Raw genomic sequence first — 23,876 nt, 5'->3', positions numbered from 1 at the left:
TTTCAGGCGGCTGGAATCTTGTCGTTAGAGCTCTAACGCTCACTGCAGAAACGACTCTAAATACCAGCGTTAGAAAGATCCCATTGAAAAGATAGGCTACGCAAATGGCGTAGGGGGATCTGCGGTATGGAAAAGTCGCGGCTGAAAAGTGAGCGTTAGACCCTTTAATCACTGACTCCAAATACCAGCGGGCGCCCAAAACCAGCGTTAGGAGCCTCTAACGCTGGTTTTGACGGCTACCGCCGAACTCTAAATCTAGGCCTAAGATAGCTACAATGTAATTAATAATTACATTATAGCTATGATAGGGTTTATATTTATTTTACAGGTAAATTGTTAATTATTTTAACTAGGTATAATAGCTATTAAATAGTTATTACCTTTTTAATAGCTACCTAGTTAAAATAATTACCCAATTACCTGTAAAATAAATCCTAACCTAAGTTACAATTAAACCTAACACTATACTATCATTAAATTAATTAAATAAAATACCTACAATTACCTACAATTAAACCTAACACTACACTATCAATAAATAAATTAAATACAATTCCTACAAATAACTACAATGAAATAAACTAACTAAAGTACAAAAAATAAAAAAGAACTAAGTTTCAAAAAATAAAAAAATATTTACAAACATAAGAAAAATATTACAACAATTTTAAACTAATTACACCTACTCTAAGCCCCCTAATAAGTTACAAATACACCTACACTATCAATAAATTAAATAAACTACAAATATCTATCTAAAAATACAATTAAATAAACTAAACTAAATTACAAAAAAAAAAACACTAAATTACAAAAAATAAAAAAAAGATTACAAGATGTTTAAGCTAATTACACCTATTCTAAGCCCCCTAATAAAATAATAAACCCCCAAAATAAAAAAAATTCCCTACCCTATTCTAAATTAAAAAAAAAGTTCAAAGCTCTTTTACCTTACCAGCCCTTAAAAGGGCCTTTTGTAGGGGCATGCCCCAAAGAAAACTGCTCTTTTGCCTGCAAAAAAAAAACACAATACCACCCCCCAACATTACAACCCACCACCCACATACCCCTAATATAACCCAAACCCCCCTTAAATAAACCTAACACTACCCCCCCTGAAGATCTCCCTACCTTGTATTCACCCCGCCGGGCAGAACTCCTCATCCGATCCGGGCGATGTCTTCCAGCAAGCGGCAGTGAAGTCTTCTTCCATCCGGGCGATGTCTTGAAGCAAGCGGCAGAGAGTCTTCTTCCATCGGCGATGTCTTCAAGCAAATCGGCATCTTCAATCTTCTTTGTTCGCTCCTCCGCCGCGGAGCATCCATCCGGCACGAAGACTTCCCGACGAATGAGGTTCCTTTAAATGACGTCATCCAAGATGGCATCCGCCGAATTCCGATTGGCTGATAGGATTCTATCAGCCAATCGGAATTAAGGTAGAAAAATCTGATTGGCTGATTGAATCAGCCAATCAGATTCAAGTTCAATCCGATTGGCTGAACCAAACCGTTAGGGAGGCGTGTTAGACATGTCGGGCTATGTTAGGGAGGCGTGTTAGACAGTGCAGGTGATTTAGACTTTAGTCAGGTTTTGTAGGCGCAGATTTCTGGACATCGCTGGTTTATCCGACTTACGGCACGTTAGCATCTGACGGCGACATATATGGGATAGCTCGAGTTGCGAGCTGAAACTGCGGGCGACGCGGGTTCCCTCGCTTGCGCCGCAAACTACGATCTATATCGGATCGACCCCATAGTATATAAGGAGCCTCCAAAAAAGGCATAGTCCTTCACGAGCAAGGATGGGTCGGGGCTCACCAATCTGTCAACAGATGCATCAGCAAACAATCCAACACTTTGAGAACAACATTCCCCAAAGACAAATCAGTAGGATTTTGGGCATTTCACCTTCTACAGTGCAAAATATAATTAAAAGATTCAAGGAATCTGGTCAAATCTCGGTGCATAAAGGACAATGCTGAAAACCACTTCTGAATGTGGGTGATCTCCGATCCCTCAGACGTCACTGTCTCAAAAACCGTCATGAGTCTGTAATGGATATCCTGACATGGGCTCGGGAATACTTTGGTAAACCTTTGTCAGTCAACACCATTCGCTGCTGCATCCACAGATGCAAGTTAAGGCTTTACTACGCAAAGCAGAAGCCATACATAAACACTGTCCAGAAGCGCTCCCGACTTCTCTGGACACGGTCTCATCTTGAATGTACAGTAGCACAGTGGAATCGTGTTTTGTGGTCCAACGAGTCAACATTTAAATAGATTTTGGAAAACGATCACCCAATCCATTATGAAGCGCACAATAAGGCAACGAAGGCCCCGTACAGTTGCGCAGCTGAGACATGCATAATGGATGAATGGGGGGAAATTCTGCTTGCTAAACCTAACCAACTGGTGTCTTCAGTGCCCAAACGCTTAATAAGTGTTATTAAAAGAAAAGGTGATGTTACACAGTGGTAAACAGTCGACTGTCCCAACATTTTTGGATTGTGTTGCAGTTATCAGATTTGAAATTAGCGTATATTTTATTTAATTCACAAAGTAAAAAATAAAATAATGTGTTAATAATGTGTTTTTAATATAGTACAGGGTGAATTGAATTTTCAAATGACTTTTTTTTTGCATTTTCCATACTGTCCCAACTTTTTGGCATTGGGGTTGTAGGTATGGTGCACATGTCTGGAGCACTACATGACAGGAAATAGTGCTGCTGCCATCTAGTGCTGTTTTTAATGTATAACATTCTTGCAAAACTGCTGCTGTTTAAAATAGCATGTTCTACCTGAATCATGAAAGAAAATGCGTGGGTTTTATGTGCCTTTAAAGGGACAGGCTACTCCAGAAATGTTATTGTTTAAAAAGATAGTTAATCCCTTTATTATTCATTCCCAGTTTTGCATAACCAACAAGGTTATATTCATATACGTTTCACCTCTGGGATTACCATGTATCTGCAGACTGCCCCCTTATTTCAGTTCTTTTGACAAACTTGCATTTTAGCCAATCATTGCTGACTCATAAATAACTCCACCGGAGTGAGCACAATGATTGTATCTATATGGCTCACGTGAGATAAGAGGTGGCCTTCAAGGGCTTAGAAATTAGCATATGAGCCAAGATAGGTTTAGCTTTCAACAAAGAATACCAAGAGAACAAAGCAAACTTGATGATAAAAGTAAATTGGAAAGTATTTTAAAATTACATGTTCTATCTAAATAGGGTGACCATATTGCCGCTTTAAAAAGGGCTGTTTTCAGGGGTGTTTAAAGAAATGTTTTGTATAAGAACTCTGGCATATGTATTTCTCATGTGTCCCTTTTTAAAGCGGCAATATGGTCACCCTATGAGGCCGAATTATCAAATGTCTGTCGGACCTGATCCGACAGTGCGGATCAGGTCCGACAAACATCGCTGAATGGGGAGAGCAATATGCCAGCAGGGAAGTGTCAATTGTGGAGATTCCTGTTTGCCTCATCAGAGCAGGCGGGCAGGGTTATGGAGCAGCGGTCTTTAGACTGCAGGCTCGCCAGAAACACAGGGCCTCAAGCTCCATTCGGAGCTTGATAGATAACCCCTATATCTGAATCATGACAGTTTAATTTTGACTAGACTGTCCCTTTAAGCTCTTTTTTTACTATAAGATATATTCAGATAAATAAAGAGATCAGTGTCTTTATTTTCTATTTGTATCATAATTCAGTCATTGTGATGTTTATATGTATGGTTTTTTTTAACTAGTTGATCACAAAATAATCTTTCTTCTAAGACTAAAAGCCTCTAGGCCTTATTTTGAATCATACTTCTAGTAAGTCATTTGTACCTTGTGCATTAAATCTACTCTATGGTAACAGTTTTTCCTAGCACTTTCAGTTTGGCATCTCTTGAAAATATTAATCATCAAACCCACTTGCAAATGAATTTATGGTAAAGTCTGCATGATCCTGTATTCTGTTAAAAGCTCACTTATACTTTATTATTATTTCTATATCATATATACAGAGACAGCAACTTATATTTATACTGATGCATAGAGAAAATAAATAAACTGTATGGGGCATATCTATCAAGCTCTGTATGGAGCTTGAAGCCCCGTGTTTCTGTCCGCCTACTCTGGAGGCGGACATACATTGCCGCAATTCAACCCGATCGAATATGATCAGGTTGATTGACACCCCCCTGCTAGCGGCCAATTGGCCGCAAATCTACAGGGAGTGGCGTTGCACCAGCAGTTCACAAGAGCTGCTGGTGCAATGCTGAATGTGGAGAGTGTATTGCTCTCCGCATTCAGCGAGGTCTGTCGGACATGTTTCGCAATGTCGGATTATGTCCGACAGGCCTTTCATAAATAGGCCCCTATGAGCGTGAAACATTTGTAAAACATATAAAGCAAAAACATATTTAATACAATCTTATGAATAGCTAAAGAAATGATATACTCAGACAAGCATCTCTGAAGACTTAATTTCAAAGCTGCTGCAGGAACACCCTTTTAAATGGGCTGCACTCCCTCACTTTCCCACCCCCGACTAGAGGTTTATTTGTGTTGCTGACTCTTGTTTACATAGCTGTTCTAGAGCCAGTTCTGCAACACTCAAATTTTAAATGCAGCTTGTGGTTTCAATAACCACAAGTAGCTAAGTCAAATGACAAAATAAAAATTAAGGAAATATTTGTAAGCAATTTGATATATTACAACAGATTAAAAAGAAAAGTTCAGCGAGAACACATAAAAGTGCAGAAACTTTTACAGTACCATGTCCCTTTATTATATACTATTTAAAAATATGATTTATTTGTCAAAAAAACATAATTCTTAAAATAATATATAATTTATAATATTCTTTAAAATCATGAAGTATAACTAAGCATAGGAGATTGGAAAATCAAAGGGACATGAAACCAAAAAATGTTTATTTCATTATTCAGATAGAGAATACAAGTTTAAAAATGTTTCCAATTTTCTTTATTATTATTACAAGTCGATAAGCCTGCCCAAAGGGCAGTCTAATTTTTGTTTATGCTACAGATGTAGAAACAACCTATTTTGTAGCTCTTCTTTAATATAAATAAGTGGGAAAGCCTGCCCAGAGGGCAGTATTTTGTGGTGACGAAACCACCCTGCCATTTTTGGAAGGGTGGTCTATTGTGGTGACGGAACCACCCTGCCATTTTCGGAATCCACCTGGATTAAAAAAATGGCAGGGTGGTGAAAGAATCAACCTGGATGCAGCTTACGCTGCATCCATGTGGATTCTTTCACCACCCTGCCATTTTCGGAATCCACCTGGATGCAGCTTACGCTGCATCCAGGTGGATTCTTTCACCACCCTGCCACCCAGGTGGATTCTTTCACCACCCCTTTTGATCTCTCTCTCCCCCCTTTCTTTTGCTCTCTCTCCCCCCTCTCTTTTGCTCTCTCTCCCCCCTCTCTTTTGCTCTCACTCCCCCCTCTCTTTTTCTCTCTCTCCCCCCTATCTTTTGTTCTCTTTCCCCCCTCTATTTTGCTCTCTCTCTCCCCCCTCTCTTTTGCTCTCTCTCTCCTCTCTCTTTTGCTCTCTCTCCTCTCTCTTTTGCTCTCTCTCTCCCCTCTCTTTTGCACTCTCTTTCCCCCTCTCTTTTGCTCTCTCTCTCTCCCCCTCTCTTTTGCGCTCTCTCTCCCCCTCTTCTTTTGCTCTCTCTCTCCCCCTCTCTTTTGCTCTCTCCCCCTCTCTTTTGCTCTCTCTCTCCCCCTCTCTTTTGCTCTCTCTCTCCTCCTCTCTTTTGCTCTCTCCCCCCTCTCTTTTGCTCTCTCCTCTCTTTTGCTCTCCCTCCCCCCTCTCATTTGCTCTCTCTCCCTTCTCATTTGCTCTCTCTCTCCCCTCTTATTTGCTCTATCTCTCCCCTCTCATTTGCTCTCTATCCCCCTCTCTTTTGCTCTCTCTTTCCCTCTCTCTTTTGCTCTCTCTTTCCCCCTCTCATTTGCTCTCTATCCCCCTCTCTTTTGCTCTTTCTCTCCCCCTCTCTTTTGCGCTCTCTTTCCCTCTCTCTTTTGCTCTCTCTTTTGCTCTCTCTCCCCCTCCCTTTGGCTCTCTCTCTCTCCCTCTCTTTTGCGCTCTCTCTCCACCTCTCTTTTGCGCTCTCTCTCCCCCCTCTCTTTTGCTCTCCCCCCCTTTCTTTTGCTCTCTCCCCCTCTCTTTTGCTCTCCCCTCTCTTTTGCTCTCCCTCCCCCCTCTCATTTGCTTTTGCTTTCCCTCTCCCCTCTCTTTTGCTCTCTCCCCCCTGTTTTGCTCTCTCCCCCCTTCTCTTTTGCTCTCTCCCCCCTTCTATTTTGCTCTCTCCCCCCTTCTCTTTTGCTCTCACCCCCTTCTCTTTTGCTTTCTCCACCCTTCTCTTTTGCTCTCTCCACCCTTCTCTTTTGCTCTCTCCCCCCTTCTCTTTTGCTCCCTCTCTCTTTTGCTCTCTCTCTCCTCTCTCTTTTTCTCTCTCTCCAGTTCTCATTGCTCTCTCTATCTCCCCCTCTCTTTTGCTCTCTTTCCCCCTCTCTTTTGCTCTGCCCCTATCTTTTGCTCTCTCTCTCCCCCTCTCTTTTGTGCTCTCTCTCCCTCTCTCTCTTTTGCACTCTCCCCCCTCTCTTTTGCTCTCTCCCCCCTCTCTTTTGCTCTCCCCTCTCTTTTGCTCTCCCTCCCCCTCTCATTTGTTCTCTCTCTCCCTCTCCTCTCTCTTTTGCTCTCCCTCTCCCCTCTCTTTTTGCTCTCTCCCCCTTCTATTTTGCTCTCTCTCCCCCTGTCCTTTTTTTAATTGGGGCACTCCCACTGCCTCCCCTTCCCTGCTGAGCCGCCATTTTTTTTTAGGGCACTCCCACTGCCTCCCCTTCCCTGCTAAGCCACCCACCCGCCACCCGCTCAAACCTCCCACCGGCACCAGCAGATCGTTATAGACGGTGACACACACAGTGTCACCGTCTGTAACAATCAGGCATCTGGCTTCATATGGAGACGGAGCACCGATCGCGCTCCAGCTCCATATGCGGCAGATGCCTGAAGCTTCAGAAGCTCCAGCTCTCAGCTGTTATGTTACAGCTGAGAGTTAGAGCTCCTGAAGCTGTCTGTCGCCGTGAGGCGGCTGCGCGCGCATCCAACATTCCTTTGAGGATGCATGCGCAACTGCCGACGGCGACAGATGCTTACAAACACAATTATAGTATAGATTATTACTATATTATTACTATATTACTACTATTATTACTATTATTAAATGTGCTTCTTTCTGTTGAAGAGATACCTTGGTACTGGTAGTTAGCGTGCACATACCTAATGCACTACATGACAGGAAATAGTGCTGCCATCTAGTGCTCTTGCTAATGAATAACATTGTTGCAAAACGTGCCATATAATTCTGCAGACACATGCTCCCTCCTGAACTTACATCAACAAAGGAAAACAAGAGAACAAAGAAAATTTGCTAATAGAAGCAAACTGGATAGTTGTTTTAAATTGTATGCTCTATTTGAATCATTAAAAAAAAAAAATTGGGGTTTTATGACCCTTTAAATACTTTACTAAATATTTGTAACTGTATTTGCTCTTCTGTTGTAACTGAAGTGATTACAGGGGAACATGGCATACAGAAAAGAACTGTTTTATATCACAAGTCGCTGAATAATAAATGATATAGGCGTAGTATTATGCTTAACACGTGACAACATTTTCATGTAGCTGTAAAATGGAATAAGGAAATATATAAACAATCAAAAATGAGCCAATAATACTTTACACTTTACACCAAGCCAAATTAGTTTACTCTTTACAGCGAAGTAATGTAAACTCAGCTCTTTTTTTATTTATTTTTATTTAGATTAGTTGTTTTGTGTTAATGCAACACTAGTTCTATTATTTAATTAGTTGTTATAAGAGTTGATTTTTACCTCCATTTTTATGAAGCACGGTAACCATGATACTGTTATAGGAATCTGCCATTTTGTGTAATTTGACTGATTGCTGGGGAGAAGGATATGAATGAATTAATGTTAATTTTTTATGATGCTCAAAAAAAGAAAAACAAGCAAAACCAACAGTTGCTATGGCTGTATAATTTAAAATTGCATTTATACAATGTGTCTTAGCTATGCCAAGTTATAATTTTCCTAATTGTTCCAAGTATACACATCTTGTATACAAGCCTAGCAATGAGACTCTGTTAAAATTTTTAGGAACCAAGTTCAGTATTCAGTGTTAGATTTGCTTGGCACATATGGTTACACCTTGGCAGGGTTTTATATTTAGTGCCACATTACAAGTGGATTGCTAAAAAACGTTTTCACTTGTGCGATAACTGAGCTCAAAGTAAAAATGTATTGTGGCAGTGTTAGTGTGCTTATTATAAGTTAAAAGTGAAAAGTTAGCGCATGAGCAAAAGTCAGATGTGTGCTAATCACAGGACTTCACCTACTGCTACTACTCTAACTTCTTTGCCCCATAGACTTCTATGGGGTGCTGTTAAAAAACAATTATCATTTGCATGCTTACCCAACACTGCGTTAGACCAACTGCGCTAAACCCAAAGTATATATAGTAGTCCTTTCTAGTTAAACACTTTGAGGCCTATTTATCAAAGGTTTGGCGGATCTGATCCGACAGTGCGGATCAAGTCCGACAGACCTCGCTGAATGCGAAGAGCAATATGGTCTCCGTATTCAGCATTACACCAGCAGCTCCTGTGAGCTGCTGGTGCAACGCCGCCCCCCTGCAGATTCGCAGCCAATTGGCCGCTAGCAGGGGGTTGTCAACCAACCCGATTGTACTTGATCGGGTTGAATTGTTGCAATCTCTGTCCGGCTCCTCAGAGCAGGCGGACAGGTTATGAAGCCGCTGCTCCATAACTTGCGTTTCTGGCGAGTCTGAAGACTCGCCAGAAACACAAGCCCTTAAGCTCCATTCGGAGCTTGATGAATGGGCCTCCTAGTATTTAAAATTTGTATATAAGTGTAATTTTTATTCTTTATTTAATGTGTTTTGGATGCGTTTTGTGCAACTTTTTTTTTAACCCTTGTAGTTCGCTTCAGGTCTAAACTCATGCTAAATATTCTAGCTCAGTTTAGTCTATTGCTTGATTGCAAACTATAATTTTCAACTTGTGAGGCCAACGCTAATTAGTGTAGTTGCGAAATCCATTAAAATTATAGACTGTTCTTAAACAAAGTTGGGCAAGCTAAACCTTCTTAGGTTTAATATGGACTTGTAAAATCAAAGTTGAGCGCTAATGGTAGCGCAGTCTAGTGATATTTATTATTGCGTGCTATCATTAGAGCAGCACTTGTAAGCTAGCCCATAGGGTTCTAAAAAAAGTAGACATGTGATAGAGGAGCCACCCACCAAATGTTCAGAAGAAACCATATTAACTAAATTTCAAGAGCACAATGTAGTTTCTCAGTTATGAAGCACTAAGGTACAACCTGTACATTGTTAGACACTAATAAGCTGTAAGTTAAGGGAGAGAATCACTATACTTCCATACCACTCTCAGATTGTATATGGTTGCAGAGATTGACATCAAAGTCATGATGATAATAGCTGAGCTATATTCACTGTATCCGGTAGCTATCCACATACTTAACGAGTAAGCTTGAAAAACGTAAAATGGGTTAAAAACCTGAAAAAAGAAGAAAAAAAGAAAAACAAGTAACATGAATCAATACAGCAAAATATTTACCATTAAAATAACATCTTGAAGGTTTTCTATTTCCATACACCTCTCAGCCTTTCATATATATTGCAGGATAATTATAGGTTAGGTCCCTCCTGCACCTTCCCCCCATCAGAGCACATGCCCCACCTTCCAGTGACCCATGACACAACTTTGTCTAACTCCATCCATAAAACACAGAGCCCTCCCATGAACACACCATTAGTTATTTTCCTATACAAGCCCAATTATAAATTAAAATATATGTCCATGAAAATAAGGGTATATTTCAATTAGAAGAGACATGCAAAAAACTGTTTAAAACACCATAGCTAGCATTTTGTAGCACTTTCAAATTCAAGGCCAATTCAATCCATTTAGAAACCAGTAGAAAAATAGTTTTAAAGGGAAATAATACCCATATGCTAATTGCTAAATCACTTGAAAGTGATGCAGCATAACTGTAAAAAGCTAACAAGAAAATATCACCTGAGCATCTAAATGTTCTTCAGCTCACAATAGTTAGTACTCTGTATCAGTTATTTTTCAGCAGCTGTTCAGCTGCAAGATGAAAAAAAATAGGCAATCAACATCAGCAGTGCTGAGGTCGTGCTTTGCTTTGATCTCATGAGATTTTACTGGTTTTGAATATCAGGCCCGTAGACAGAGTTAAATCTGTCATTTGCTTTTAATTATTTACCAGTACATTTTTTAGTGATATAGAACTTTCATCTAACTAAATCATAACTGACAATGGGAAACCATGACATTGATAATGATTGGTACATTACATTGCTGGGTTAGTATTTGAAACAAGACAGACAGATTGTAATATTATAATTGTATAAACATCCAAATGTATAAATCAATACTACTGGGTTACAGATTTTTAAAAAGGACATGACATCCAAAAATGTTCTTTCATGATTCAGGTGGAGAATTCAATTTGAAACAACTTTACTATTTACTTCTTTTATTTAATTTGCTTTATTCTCTTGATATCCTTTATTGAAGAACCAGCAATGCACTACTGGGAGTTAGCTGAACACAAAGAGAGAAGTGCTCTACCAGGAACAAACAACAGCTCATTAGCTAGTTCTATGGCAAGTTACCACCCGGAAGCAGCCTCTTTTAGACCAGTGTGCTTTTCACAAAGGAAAACTTTCCTGAAGTATATCAGTCTGATCCCGCCAAGTAAGGTCGGTCCAGCCCCGAAATACCAGGCAATTCTCCTCTGAACAAGGAACATGCCAACCCCAGACGATCGTTTTAGCCTCCTATGGGCCTCGTCAGTGAGGTGCAGCCACATCCCTCTAAGCACACTGGGCAAGGAGTCCACGTCTGGTTTCCCCCATCACCCATAGGGAGACTTCCACCCGGAAGCAGCCTCTTTTAGACCTGTTAGCTGAACACATCAGTAAACCAATGACAAGAGGCATATATGTGCAGCCACCAATCAGCAGCTCCTGGGTCTACCTAGGTATCCTTTTAAAAAAAGGATACAAAGAGAATAATCACATGCTCTGAATCATGTAAGAAAAAAATTGGGTTTTATGTCCCTTTAAATAGAGTAGAATTGTATAATCAAGAAATGCTAAATAAAAAAAGACAATGCAATAACACTTTGAATTTTAAATAAGCAGGGGTTTTTTCTAAGAAATTTTAAAATTTGCCGACCCCCTGTATCATGTGACAGCCATCAACCAACACCAGACTCATATACGTATACACTGTGCACTATTGCTCATGCTCAGTAGTAGCTGGTGTCTCAGAAAATGTGCATATAAAAAGTCTGTGCACAATTTTATAATAGATGTAAATTGGTATCATAAAACTGCATGCTCTGTCTGAATCAAGAAAGTTTAATTGTGCCTTTTAAATATGGCTAAGAATGTCTGAAATAAGAAGGCAAATAATGAAGCAGCAATGTGCTATTATTGAGATTTAATCTTTAGTTTTGGCAGATTACAATTTAAACTGCTGTGCAAAGTGCAACACGATCCAAATTGATGAAATTCTGTAGTTTTTAACCCTATTTAGTGACTTTTAAATTTATGTGAAACAAGTTATTTTTAAAAGAAAAATAATATCTAATGTGTGTGTCTCTTTAGCTTGTAATCTCCCTAGTACAGAGCTTCTGTATTACCAATGCCCTGATGACAAGTGTTTTATGAGCTCTAATGCTAATATGGAGCACATCATAAACTGCCAACAAATTGAATTTAACAGGAAGTTTCATTGGCAAATACATATGGATCAAGCGTCTTGCAAAGTTAGTGCCTAATTCTATCTTTCTTGTTTATCAAGTCCTTTTCTGATTGGTTGAAAACAATTAGATGGAGAATTAACCCCAACACTAACCACTTAAAGGGACACTGAACCCAAATTTTTCTTTCATGATTCAGATAGAGCATGCAATTTTAAGCCACTTTCTAATTTATTCCTATTATCATTTTTTCTTCGTTCTCTTGCTATCTTTATTTTAAAAAGAAGACATCTAAGCTTTTTTTTTATTCAGAACTATGGACAGCACTTTTTTATTGGTGGATGAGTTTATCCACCAATCAGCAAGAACAACCCAGGTTGATCACCAAAAATGGGTCGGCATCTAAACTTACTTTCTTGCATTTCAAATAAAGATACCAAGAGAATGAAGAACATTTGATAATAGGAGTAAATTAGAAAGTTGCTTAAAATGTCATGCTCTATCTGAATCACGAAAGAAAAAATTTGGGTACAGTGTCCCTTTAACTTAATTGCCATTGGCTAATTACTAATCACCAAAAGCTTTAAAAAATCTAGAGTAATTGGAAGGTAGCATTGTATTGGCCATATGTAATTGTTAACATTATTGTACTGCTAAGAAAATAATAAAAGTGAATTGCAATAATATCTAGAAACAATTAAATATAAATAACAATCTCAGAAGTCTGCTAGATGCCTTCAGATATAATGCCTTTTAAAGGGACATTGTAGTGCAAAATGATTTTCTCTAATGAGTTTATTAATTGCACTGTGCGTGGTAAAGAGATTAACTGAGGTGGGGATCTGGTGGTAAAATAGTTATTAAAGGGACAGTAAAGTCAAAATTAAACTTTCATGATTCAGATAGAGCATGCAATTTAAAACAACTTAACAATTTACTTCTATTTTCTAATTTTCTGTGTTCTGTTGGTATCTTTTTTTGAAAAGCAGGCTCAGGAGCAGAAATGCACTACTTGGAGCTGTTGATTGGTAGCTGGATATATATGCCTCTTGTCATTGACTCACCAGAGCTGTTCAGTAAGGCATTGCTGCTCCATCAGCAAAGGAAGCCATGTGAATTAAGCAAATTTGATATTAGAAGTAAATTAAAAACGTATTTAACATTATATACTCTGTCTGAATCATGAAATAAAAAAGGGATTTTTCGTCCCTTTAATTGTGCTGTGAGATCCAGCAGTTCTGCTGGTAGGGCTTTTTGAGTGGGGGGATGGAGTGTGAGATTGGGCGGCAGCATAATGTGACTTGTGTGAAACTATGAAGGTTTTTACAGTAGTGGAACATGCAGCAAAGATCAACGCAGATAATTAATTTATGGTTCCGTTGGTATTAATACAGTTTGGCACTGAGGGGGCTAGGGGTAGTGAGAACGATAGCTTTACACTAGTGTATGGGGATATTAATGTAGTAAAACAGACTTAACGGGATATGAAACCCAACAGGGGTTGGTACCTCATTTTATTACTACTTATGTAGATTAAACTGCACGTGTCTCTTTTCAGAGAACAAAGCATGGTTTGTTGGTAAGTAAGCTACAGAACTTTCAATTGAATTTTTTTTTTTGTACCTCATAGCTCCAAGCTTCTTTGAATCTAAATCAGTGAGTTCTGCAAACCATTTTAAAGGGACATGAAACCCCAAATGTTTCTTTTGTGATTCTTACAGAGCATACAATGTAAAAAAATGGTTTCCAATTTACTTCTATCATCAAATTTCTTTCTGATGGTATTCATTGTTGAAGCGTATACCTAAGTAGGTTAAATTCACTTGTCTTGAGCACTACGTGGCAGCATACACTGTTTTAATCTATTCTTGCAAAAACTGCTGCCAAATATTGCTCCAGGTATGTGCACACACCAGAGATTATCTACCTACTCTTCAACAAAGGATAACAAAGAAAACTTGACAATATAAGCAAGCTGGATCTCATTTAAATTGTACATACTATCTGAATCATGAAAGATTCCCTTTAGACATTGCTTATCCACTCTAAGGAATTAAATCTTACCTCTTTGAAAAGCAGCTTCCAAATTGGAATAATTTCCACCTCAATGGTGTTTAGCCCACAAACTTGTTTTCTGCACAAAAGAGGGAAAACCAATCATATTGTTCCATATCATTACAATTCTGAATCTCTAAGATCACAATGCACAGGTATATACAGTGCATATAAAAAGTCTACACACCCCTGTTAAAATTGCAGGGAGTTCAGCCCCTGTAAAGTCTTTTTGCGAGCGTCGGATACCACGTGTATTACATGTTTAAAGTAAAAATGTTCCACTCTCTCACTAACCAGACGCGTGGTAAAAGCTAGAGTTACATTATCACAAGCACATTAACATATTCTCCCATAAACTTCAATGGAGTGGGAAAAGTGGAAAAAAAAAAATAACACCCTACTCACACACAAACCAGATCACATTTCCTCAAGTTCGCTAACCTGACGTGAAAATATTAATATTTCAAATTCCAATGTTCTTCACATACCAGTATGTGTTCTATTTATTCATAAATAGTTACATATTATATATATTACTAACAGGGAGAGGAAAGTATACACTTCTAGCACTCCTAGATCAAGAAGTAAATACAATCTAAATGATTATCACTGGCTATTCCAGCAGGAATAGATAAAGAACAAGATTGATTAAAATATAACTTTTATTGGGTAAATTAAAATAGGATAAATGCTTAAAAACACACTTAGGTACCGACTGTGTGAGATATGTCCCAACTAGTATTGCTTGATTCAGTATATTGTTAGAAACACTGTTCTATATCAGAGTAAAGTACATTCAGAAGTGTGAAGAGTACGCCATCAAATCTATGGTATTGCAGTAAAATGATACCTCCTAGTGTGGTACTACTGTATTCAGTTAATTGTAATATGCACAGTGGTGTACCAAATGTTATCTCACTTTGATTCAAAAGTGATAGTGGATAGAGAAGATGATTCGTTTGTGTTGTTAAGAGTCCAAAGATAGAAGGTAATAGTATTGTGTGGCCTGCTTAAGTATCAGTTTGCATCTATGTAGAGAAATGCTGCTACCTGAAAAGGATAGTAGCAGAATTGTATTTAATGAAACAAACTTATTATGTCAATAGCTAAATTGCTATATGCTGTTGTATAGTAGGCTACCCAGATATATGGGGTGTAAATTGTTTCAGTAGCGCATACAGTTAATAACAACAGTGGATGCTAGCTTGCATTATTCACAATATAATTCCTGTATGTGTCTGACTGCAAGTAACTCTGCGACAGCCAGAATTGCTATGCTCAGCTGAGTGGTTATATCTACCACGTTACCACTTATATTGTTAATGTGACAATTGTTTCATCCTTATAATTTTGGATGTGCTGACATGATACTGGTGTAATGGCCGAGTAATCTAAAATATTAAATATATACCCGGTGATTGAGGTATAGCAAAATATGCAATATGCTGGAACAATTCTATATTCTGACAACAGCAGTTATAAAGCTCTGTCGTTCCACTTTCAGCGTATCAATTTTTGACAACACAATGTTAGATGATATTGAAAATAGAGTATATTAGATGCTGTCAATGCCACTAAAAAAAGTAGCAGATGAGCTTGATCATTCGATACAGTTCTTATACAATGTTAAGTCAGTGCTTATGTGACATATACTAATTCTTGATAATCAATATGTATAAACCACTAAAATCGTGGCTTAGGTTAATGCATTATGCATTGACTTAACATTGTATAAGAACTGTATCGAATGATCAAGCTCATCTGCTACTTTTTTTAGTGGCATTGACAGCATCTAATATACTCTATTTTCAATATCATCTAACATTGTGTTGTCAAAAATAGATACGCTGAAAGGGGAACGACAGAGCTTTATAACTGCTGTTGTCAGAATATAGAATTGTTCCAGCATATTGCATATTTTGCTATTCCTCAATCACCGGGTATATATTTAATATTTTAGATTACTCGGCCATTACACCAGTATCATGTCAGCACATCCAAAATTATAAGGATGAAACAATTGTCACATTAACAATATAAGTGGTAACGTGGTAGATATAACCACTCAGCTGAGCATAGCAATTCTGGCTGTCGCAGAGTTACTTGCAGTCAGACACATACAGGAATTATATTGTGAATAATGCAAGCTAGCATCCACTGTTGTTATTAACTGTATGCGCTACTGAAACAATTTACACCCCATATATCTGGGTAGCCTACTATACAACAGCATATAGCAATTTAGCTATTGACATAATAAGTTTGTTTCATTAAATACAATTCTGCTACTATCCTTTTCAGGTAGCAGCATTTCTCTACATAGATGCAAACTGATACTTAAAGGGACATGAAAGACAATTTTTTTCTTTCGTGATTTAGAAAGAGTATGTCATTTTAAAGAACTTTCTAATTTACTTCTATTATCTAATTTGCTTCATTCTCTTGATATCACTTGCTGAAAAGCATATCTAGATATGCTCAGTAGCTGCTGATTGGTTGCTGCACCTAGAGGCCTTGTGTGATTGGCTCACACATGTGCATTGCTATTTCTTCAACAAAGGATATCTAAAGAATTGAGCAAATTAGATAATAGAAGTAAATGGGAAAGTTGTTTAAAATTGCATGCCCTATCTGAATCATGGAAGTTTAATTTTGACTAGACTGTCCCTTTAAGCAGGCCACACAATACTATTACCTTCTATCTTTGGACTCTTAACAACACAAACGAATCATCTTCTCTATCCACTATCACTTTTGAATCAAAGTGAGATAACATTTGGTACACCACTGTGCATATTACAATTAACTGAATACAGTAGTACCACACTAGGAGGTATCATTTTACTGCAATACCATAGATTTGATGGCGTACTCTTCACACTTCTGAATGTACTTTACTCTGATATAGAACAGTGTTTCTAACAATATACTGAATCAAGCAATACTAGTTGGGACATATCTCACACAGTCGGTACCTAAGTGTGTTTTTAAGCATTTATCCTATTTTAATTTACCCAATAAAAGTTATATTTTAATCAATCTTGTTCTTTATCTATTCCTGCTGGAATAGCCAGTGATAATCATTTAGATTGTATTTACTTCTTGATCTAGGAGTGCTAGAAGTGTATACTTTCCTCTCCCTGTTAGTAATTTAGTTAACTATACACAGCACCCACACCCTATCAATACAATGGAATTATAATGGGTATGTAGATCTATTTCACTTGAGTAGTGCCATTGGTTACTTTCTATTAGTATATATATATATATATATATATATATATATATATATATATATATATATATATATATATATATATATATATATATAGTACTGAACAGGTACCTCATTTCTTGCTCTTCTCTACTTAGACCGAGCCCAAATTTTGAGTGAATATCTGAGCAAGAGAAGTCCTCATCCAGAATCCTTAAATTAAAAAATACATAAACATAATACAATGAAATAGTGAGTAGATAAGATTTTAGAATTTTTAAGAGTAATTTTCATTCTTTATTAAGCTCACCCAATTTTTTTAAACTTTTCTTCAGAGATGTTCCAAACATATCGTATTTTCTGTACTTTTATGTATTGTACCTGTAATAGGTGAATCATTCATGCCATAGTGAGTATTTGCACTGTATGCAACACAAATTTAGCATTAGCTGTAAGCTTATTGGTGCTGATAACATTTGGAGAGCTACTTATGGTATTGCAAGCCAAGTAGTGCAAACCAACTATAGGTAGCTCTTGTTGTTAACATCTATACTCTCTATCGAACTCTTACCTTACACCCAAATGACCATTTCCAATGGTTGTATATGACCTTTAAAGGGATGCTAAACCCATTTTTTTTCTTTAATCAATCAGATAGCATATGCAATTTTAAGCAACTTTTTAATTTATTCCTATTATCAATTTTTCTTCATTCTCTTGCTTATGTAGTCACCAATAAGCAAGCCCTATCCAGGTTGTTGAACCTAAAATGGGCTGGCTCCTAACCGCTAGATTCCTACTTTTCAAATAAAGATAGCAAGAGAATGAAGAAAAAGTGATAATAGGAGTAAATTAGAAAGTTGTTTAAAATTGCATGCTCTATCTGAATCATTAGGGAGAAAAATTGGGTTTAGTGTCCCTTTAACTCAGTCTATTATGTTTTATATATTGATTTTTGTTTGTATATTTTCTGTTTAATTAATGTATAAGACCACATTTTTTATTATGGTAGAAAATAAATAACAAAATATACATTCCTACCAGGAGGGGGCAAAGTTTCCCAAACCTCAAAATGCCTATGAATACACCTCCCACCTCACTCATACCTTAGTTTAACGTATAGCCAAGAAGTGAGGTGAAGAAAAATGAGTAAAAAGAATACATAAAGAGGAACTGGAAAAAATAATCTACTTTATACAAAAAAATCATAACCACAAAAAATAGGGTGGTTCTAATGGACTCTTGCCACTATGAAAGAAATGAATTTATCAGGTAAGTTCTTACATAAATTATGTTTTCTTTCATGTAAGTGGTAAGAGTCCATGAGCTAGTGACATATGGGATATACTACCCAATATGTGGAAGTCCACGAGTTACTAGAGAGGGAGGGATAAAATAAAAAAGTTTTCTTAAAAATTACAAAAAAACTCAAATCAAAGGCATTAGAATCAAGCTGAGACAACTGCCTGAAGAACCTTTTTACCAAAGGCTGCTTCCGAAGAAGCAAACACATAAAAATTGTAACATTAATAAAAGTATGCAAAGAAGACCAAGTTGTTGATTTGCAAATTTGATCAACTGAAGCTTCATTCTTGAGAGCCCAAGAAGTGGCCACTGATCTAGTAGAATGAGCTGTAATTATCTGAGGTGGAGACTGCCCCACCTTCATATAAGCTTTGTGAATTAAAGGTCTCAACCAAAAAGCCAGAGAAAAAACAAAGACTTTCTGACCTTTCCTGGAGCCAGAAAAAATAACAGTTTTAATATGAATCAAAGCCTGAAAAAAACAATGAATATCAGGAAGTTTAACAATCTTTCTATGAAATAAGACAGAAAGAGCAGAAATTGTCCTTTCAGTATTTGCAGACAAAACCTTATCCAAGCCATCCTGAAGAAACTATAAAATCCTAGGAATTCTAAAAGAATGACAAAAATTATCATTGTTCCATTATGATCTTGGAGATAACCCTTGGAAAAAGAACCAGAGGCCGAAGAATGTAAGCAGGTTGGTAAAAACCAAGGAACTGCTAGAGCATCCACCATCTCTGCCTGAGGATCCTTGAACCTGGAAAGGTATCTGGCAAGCTTCTTGTTTAGATGAGAGACCATCAGATCTATTTCTGGAAGACCCCAGATGGAAAAAAAACACATCTGGATGGAGAGCACTCCCCCAGATAAAAAGTCTGAAGGCTGAGATAATTCCCTTCCCAATTGTCTACACCTGGGATATGAATTGCAGAAATTAGACGAGAGATGGATTCCGTCTAAGAAAGTATCCAAGATACTTCCTCCATAACTAAAGGACTGCGAGTCCCTCCTTGATGATTAACATATGCCAGTGTTGTAATATTGTCTGTTTGAAAATAAATGAAAAAGTTCTCTCTTCAATAGAGGCCACAACTGAAGAACCCTGAAAATACCATGGAGTTCTAAAATATTGATTGGTAACCTCGCCTCCTGAGGTTTCCAAACCCCTAGTGCTGTCAGAGACTATAAGACAGCTCCCCCACCTGAAAAACTTGCTTCTGTTGAGAATACAGTCCAGGTAGGACGAAAAAATGAGGCCCCCCCGAACAATAAGGTGATAGTCCAACCACCAAATCAGAGAGAAAAGAGTGTTGGTATTTAAGTTTATCTATCAGTTGCAATATCTGAAAATAATCCCTGCACCTATGGTGCAACATGCAAAGCTATAGAGGCATCAAACAAAAACGAGCAAAGAGGATCGCACCTGATGCTGCAGTCACGAGACCTAAAACTTCCATGCACCTAACTACTAAAGGAAATAATAGAGACTGAAGGTTTAGACAAACTAAATTAACTTCATTCATCTCTAGTCTATCAGAGAAAGAATCATAGACACTAAATCTTATCTGAAAACCTAAAAAGGTGACCCTTGTCTAAGGAATCAAGAAACTCTATTGTAAATTGATCCTCCAACCATTTCTTGAAGAAACCACACTAGTGGTTTCAAGTGAGATTCTGCTAAGTGAAAAGATTAAAGTGAGTACCAAAATATCATCAAAATAAGGAAACACCTTCTTTGAAAAGAATCTCTGAGCTGTCGCTAGCCCAAAAGGATGAGCGACAAATTGGTAATGCTTATCTAGAAAAGAGAATCGCAGAAAACAATAGTGGACTGAATGAATTAGAATGTGAAAATAAGCGTCCTGTAAGTCTATTGTGGACATGAAGTGACCTTGCTGAATAGAAAGGCCGAATAGTCCCTATAGTCACCATCTTGAAAGTTGGGACTTTTACAAAACAATTTAAAAAATTTCAGACCCAGAATTGGTCTGAACGAATTCTTTCTTTTGGACAATAAATAGATTTGAATAGAAACCCAAACTCCATTCCTGCAGAGGAACTGGAACCATCACCCCTTAAAACTTTAGATTGGAAGCACATTTCTGAAAAACATGAGCTTCACAGGGTTTGTTGTAACATGGGAAAGAATCTTCCCATGGGAGGTTTTTATTCTGAAACATATTCGATACCCCTGAGAAAACAATGTTCTAAATCCACTTATTTTGAACAGAAACTGTCCAAATGTGTTGAAACAAATTCAATCTGCCCCCCAGCAGTTAAATTGGTTTAAAAGGCCACACCTTCATGCAGCCTTAGTCGCTGAAATTAGTTAATTAATAAGGCTTGGATTTATTCAAATTCGGAGTATATCCCAAATTAGAGCCAGAGGTCTTAGGGGAATGAAAAAACAATTGGGAGCTTAAAAATTACCTTTAGATTTCTTATCTTGGGGCAGAAAAAACTACCTTTCCCCCATAAATAGAGGAGATAATAAAATCCAATAGAAAACCTAAAAAAACACTCTCCTAAAAATAATAAAATAGTAATCTAAATTTAAAAACCATATCAAAGATTTAAGCCATAACACTTTTCTAGTAAAAATGGCTAAAAACAAAAGATTTAATATCAATTAAAATGACATAAACTATAGCATCACAAATGAAATGATTAGCATGTTGAAGTAAAATAACAATGCTTTAGACAATTCAAGATCTGATAACTAAACTGTCCAACAAAAAAGTTGAAACAGCAGCAACATCAGCCATAGAAATGGCAGATTAAAAGATATAGCAAATAAGTAAATATGCTTCTCTAAGATGAGAAACAAACTTCCTATCTAAAAGATCCTTAAAAGAAGAAATATCTTCCATAGGATAGAAGACCGTTCGGCAAGAGAAGAAATAGCCCCACCTTAGGGACTTTTAACCAACAACTCTAAATTAGATATAGGTAAAGGATATAGCTCTTTAAACCTAGAAGAAAGGGAAAAAGAAGCACTAAGTTTAGATTCCTTACTAAACATATGATAAATAGCATCTGGAATAAGAAAGACTTCAAGAGTAACTTTTTAGAAGCTTAAAAAACTGAATTCAAACATTTGATATTCTTGTTATCAAGAAGACTAGATTCCTCAATACCCAAAGTAAACAATACTTCCTTAATAAAGAATGAATACATTCAATCAAAAGGTTGATTTATCAATATCAGTCTCTGAAGTAGGATCCTCTGAGTCAGAGAAATCCTCATCAGCAGAAATACTTCAGTATGCTGTCGATCAATACAAACTTCATTAGATTTATGAGAAGTTTAGGAGAGATCTTTTATGTTAATTTGAAGGCGGAATAGCAGCCATAGCCTTCTCTATGTCTGTAGCAATATAATCCTTTATATCTACAGTAATATCATGTACATTAGACTGTGAAGGTTTAACAGTAGATATATTTGTACTATAGAAACATTATCAGTATGAAATAATATAACATAACAAGTGCCACATATTTGAGCTGAAAAAATAAAATCAGCTAATTAAACAATATACACACTTAGCTTTGGTAGAAATTGTGTACAGGCAGCTTAGTTCCTACAGTAACATCAGAGGCAGGATCAGTTTTGAGATATCTTGCAAAATGTAACAAAAAATAAAAAATAACATTTAAACAAAATATCCAATTTCCTCAAAATTGCAGTTTCAGGAATGAAAAAAAATGCTTATGCTAAAAATGTAAATTTTGATGCTAAAGTGCCCGGTTTTTAAAAATTCGATTAAAAACAGGGGCACTTTAATTCATCAAAATTTAGATTTCACTCGAGTTGTGAAAAAATACTTACCTTTTAATCTTGACAGCCACTCCAGCTTCCTCCGCTCGTCGCAAAGCCTCTTCCTGTGTCTACAGAGAGGAATCCGTCTTCCTTCAATCATGGCTTTGAATCAGAAACTGATTCCCCCGGGGGGGGGGGGGAGCCGTGATTGGAGGATGACCAATCCATCATTTCTGACATCAGAAATGGCTTTGCGACGACTGGAGGAAACTGGAGCGGCTGTCAAGTTTAAAAGATATTTTTTCACAACGAGTGAAATGTAAATTTTTATGAATTAAAGTGCCCTTCTTTTTAATGGAATCAAAATTTACATTCACTTTAAATGAAAATGAAAGCAAAAGCAAACATCATAGCCCTCTGTAAACAAATGAGAGCAGAGAACAAAAGAGGGAGAGACTTAATATAACACATTTTTGGCGCCAATAATGACGCAAACAAAGATGACGCAAATGCAGAGTAAAAACTTTTGGTGCCAAAGTTAACAAGAAATTACACGACTCGCGTCATATAAAATGTCATATAAAACACGACTTTGCGGAAAAAAATTTGGGTCAACAAAGACGCAAGAAATGACTCGACTCGCGTCACAACAAACGCAACCTCCGAGCCAAAAAAATGCACCAAGAATGACGCAATAAATAGAAACATTTTGCGCCATCGCAAGCCTAATTTGCCCGCGAACATTTGAAAAAACAAGTCCGAAGTTACAACTAGCTGGAACCGCAGGTAAGAAAAAAATTCTAAATTTATCCCAAAAACATAATTTCACTGTTAGACTTCAAAGGGAAATAAACATAGACCTGACATAGACCTGACTCATAGCAAATATATGCAATATATATTAAAGCTTTAAAATATAAAGTGCCAAACATAGCTGAGAGTGTCTTTAAAAAATAATATATACCTGAAGACACCCATCCACATATAGCAGACAGCTAAACCAGTACTGAAACATATAAGCAGAGGTAATGGTAGAGGAGTATAATGTCGATCTGTAAAGGGATCCCTGCAACCGATTTACAGAGAGCCTTAGAATAGATTTCCCATAGGTGAAAACATGGCATCATCAGGTCCTTCACATCCCTCAGACAAACACTGTACTATGAGAGGAATTAGGCTTCAAAATGCCTAGAAGCGCCTATCACAGAAGAAAATAAAGCATGACTTGCTTCACCATCCTCCAACGAAGGCAAAGTTTGTAAAACTAAGGTATCAGTGAGGAGGGAGGTGTATTTATAGGCATTTTGAGGTTTGGGAAACTTTGCCCCCTCCTGGTAGGAATGTATATCCCATACATCACTAGCTCATGGACTTTTGCCACTTACATGAAAGAAACTATGGTTTCCTTGATGATAATCGTCATCCACTCTTTATTATGAACTTGTGAGGTACTATTTTTTTCACAGATGTTAAGCCTACAGTATTAATGAATAGATTAATTAACAATTTTAAAAGCACATATAAATATATATATTTATACACACACATGTATATATATTTATATATTTATACACACACATGTATATATATTTATACACACACATGTATATATATTTATATATTTATACAAACACATATGTATATATATTTATATA

The 23,876-nt window shown here is 37.1% G+C and overlaps 1 protein-coding gene and 1 long non-coding RNA gene across 4 annotated transcripts in view; one reads left to right on the top strand and one right to left on the bottom strand.

Moving 5' to 3' along the window:
• The window catches only part of PLAAT1 (phospholipase A and acyltransferase 1), a 717,153-nt gene that overhangs the window by 250,316 nt on the left and 442,961 nt on the right, over positions 1-23,876 (top strand). The gene's annotated exons all lie outside the window — the stretch shown is intronic.
• LOC128656362 (uncharacterized) lies at positions 9,512-17,489 on the bottom strand. The gene is made up of 4 exons (XR_008401993.1): positions 17,465-17,489; positions 17,287-17,367; positions 13,950-14,019; positions 9,512-9,646 (listed from the first exon to the last, which is right to left on the bottom strand). It is a non-coding gene; the product is annotated as an uncharacterized LOC128656362 (long non-coding RNA).

Source organism: Bombina bombina, chromosome 4 (genome assembly GCF_027579735.1).
Source record: "Bombina bombina isolate aBomBom1 chromosome 4, aBomBom1.pri, whole genome shotgun sequence".
NCBI lineage: Eukaryota > Metazoa > Chordata > Amphibia > Anura > Bombinatoridae > Bombina > Bombina bombina.
This window is presented reverse-complemented; position numbering and strand designations above follow the sequence as displayed.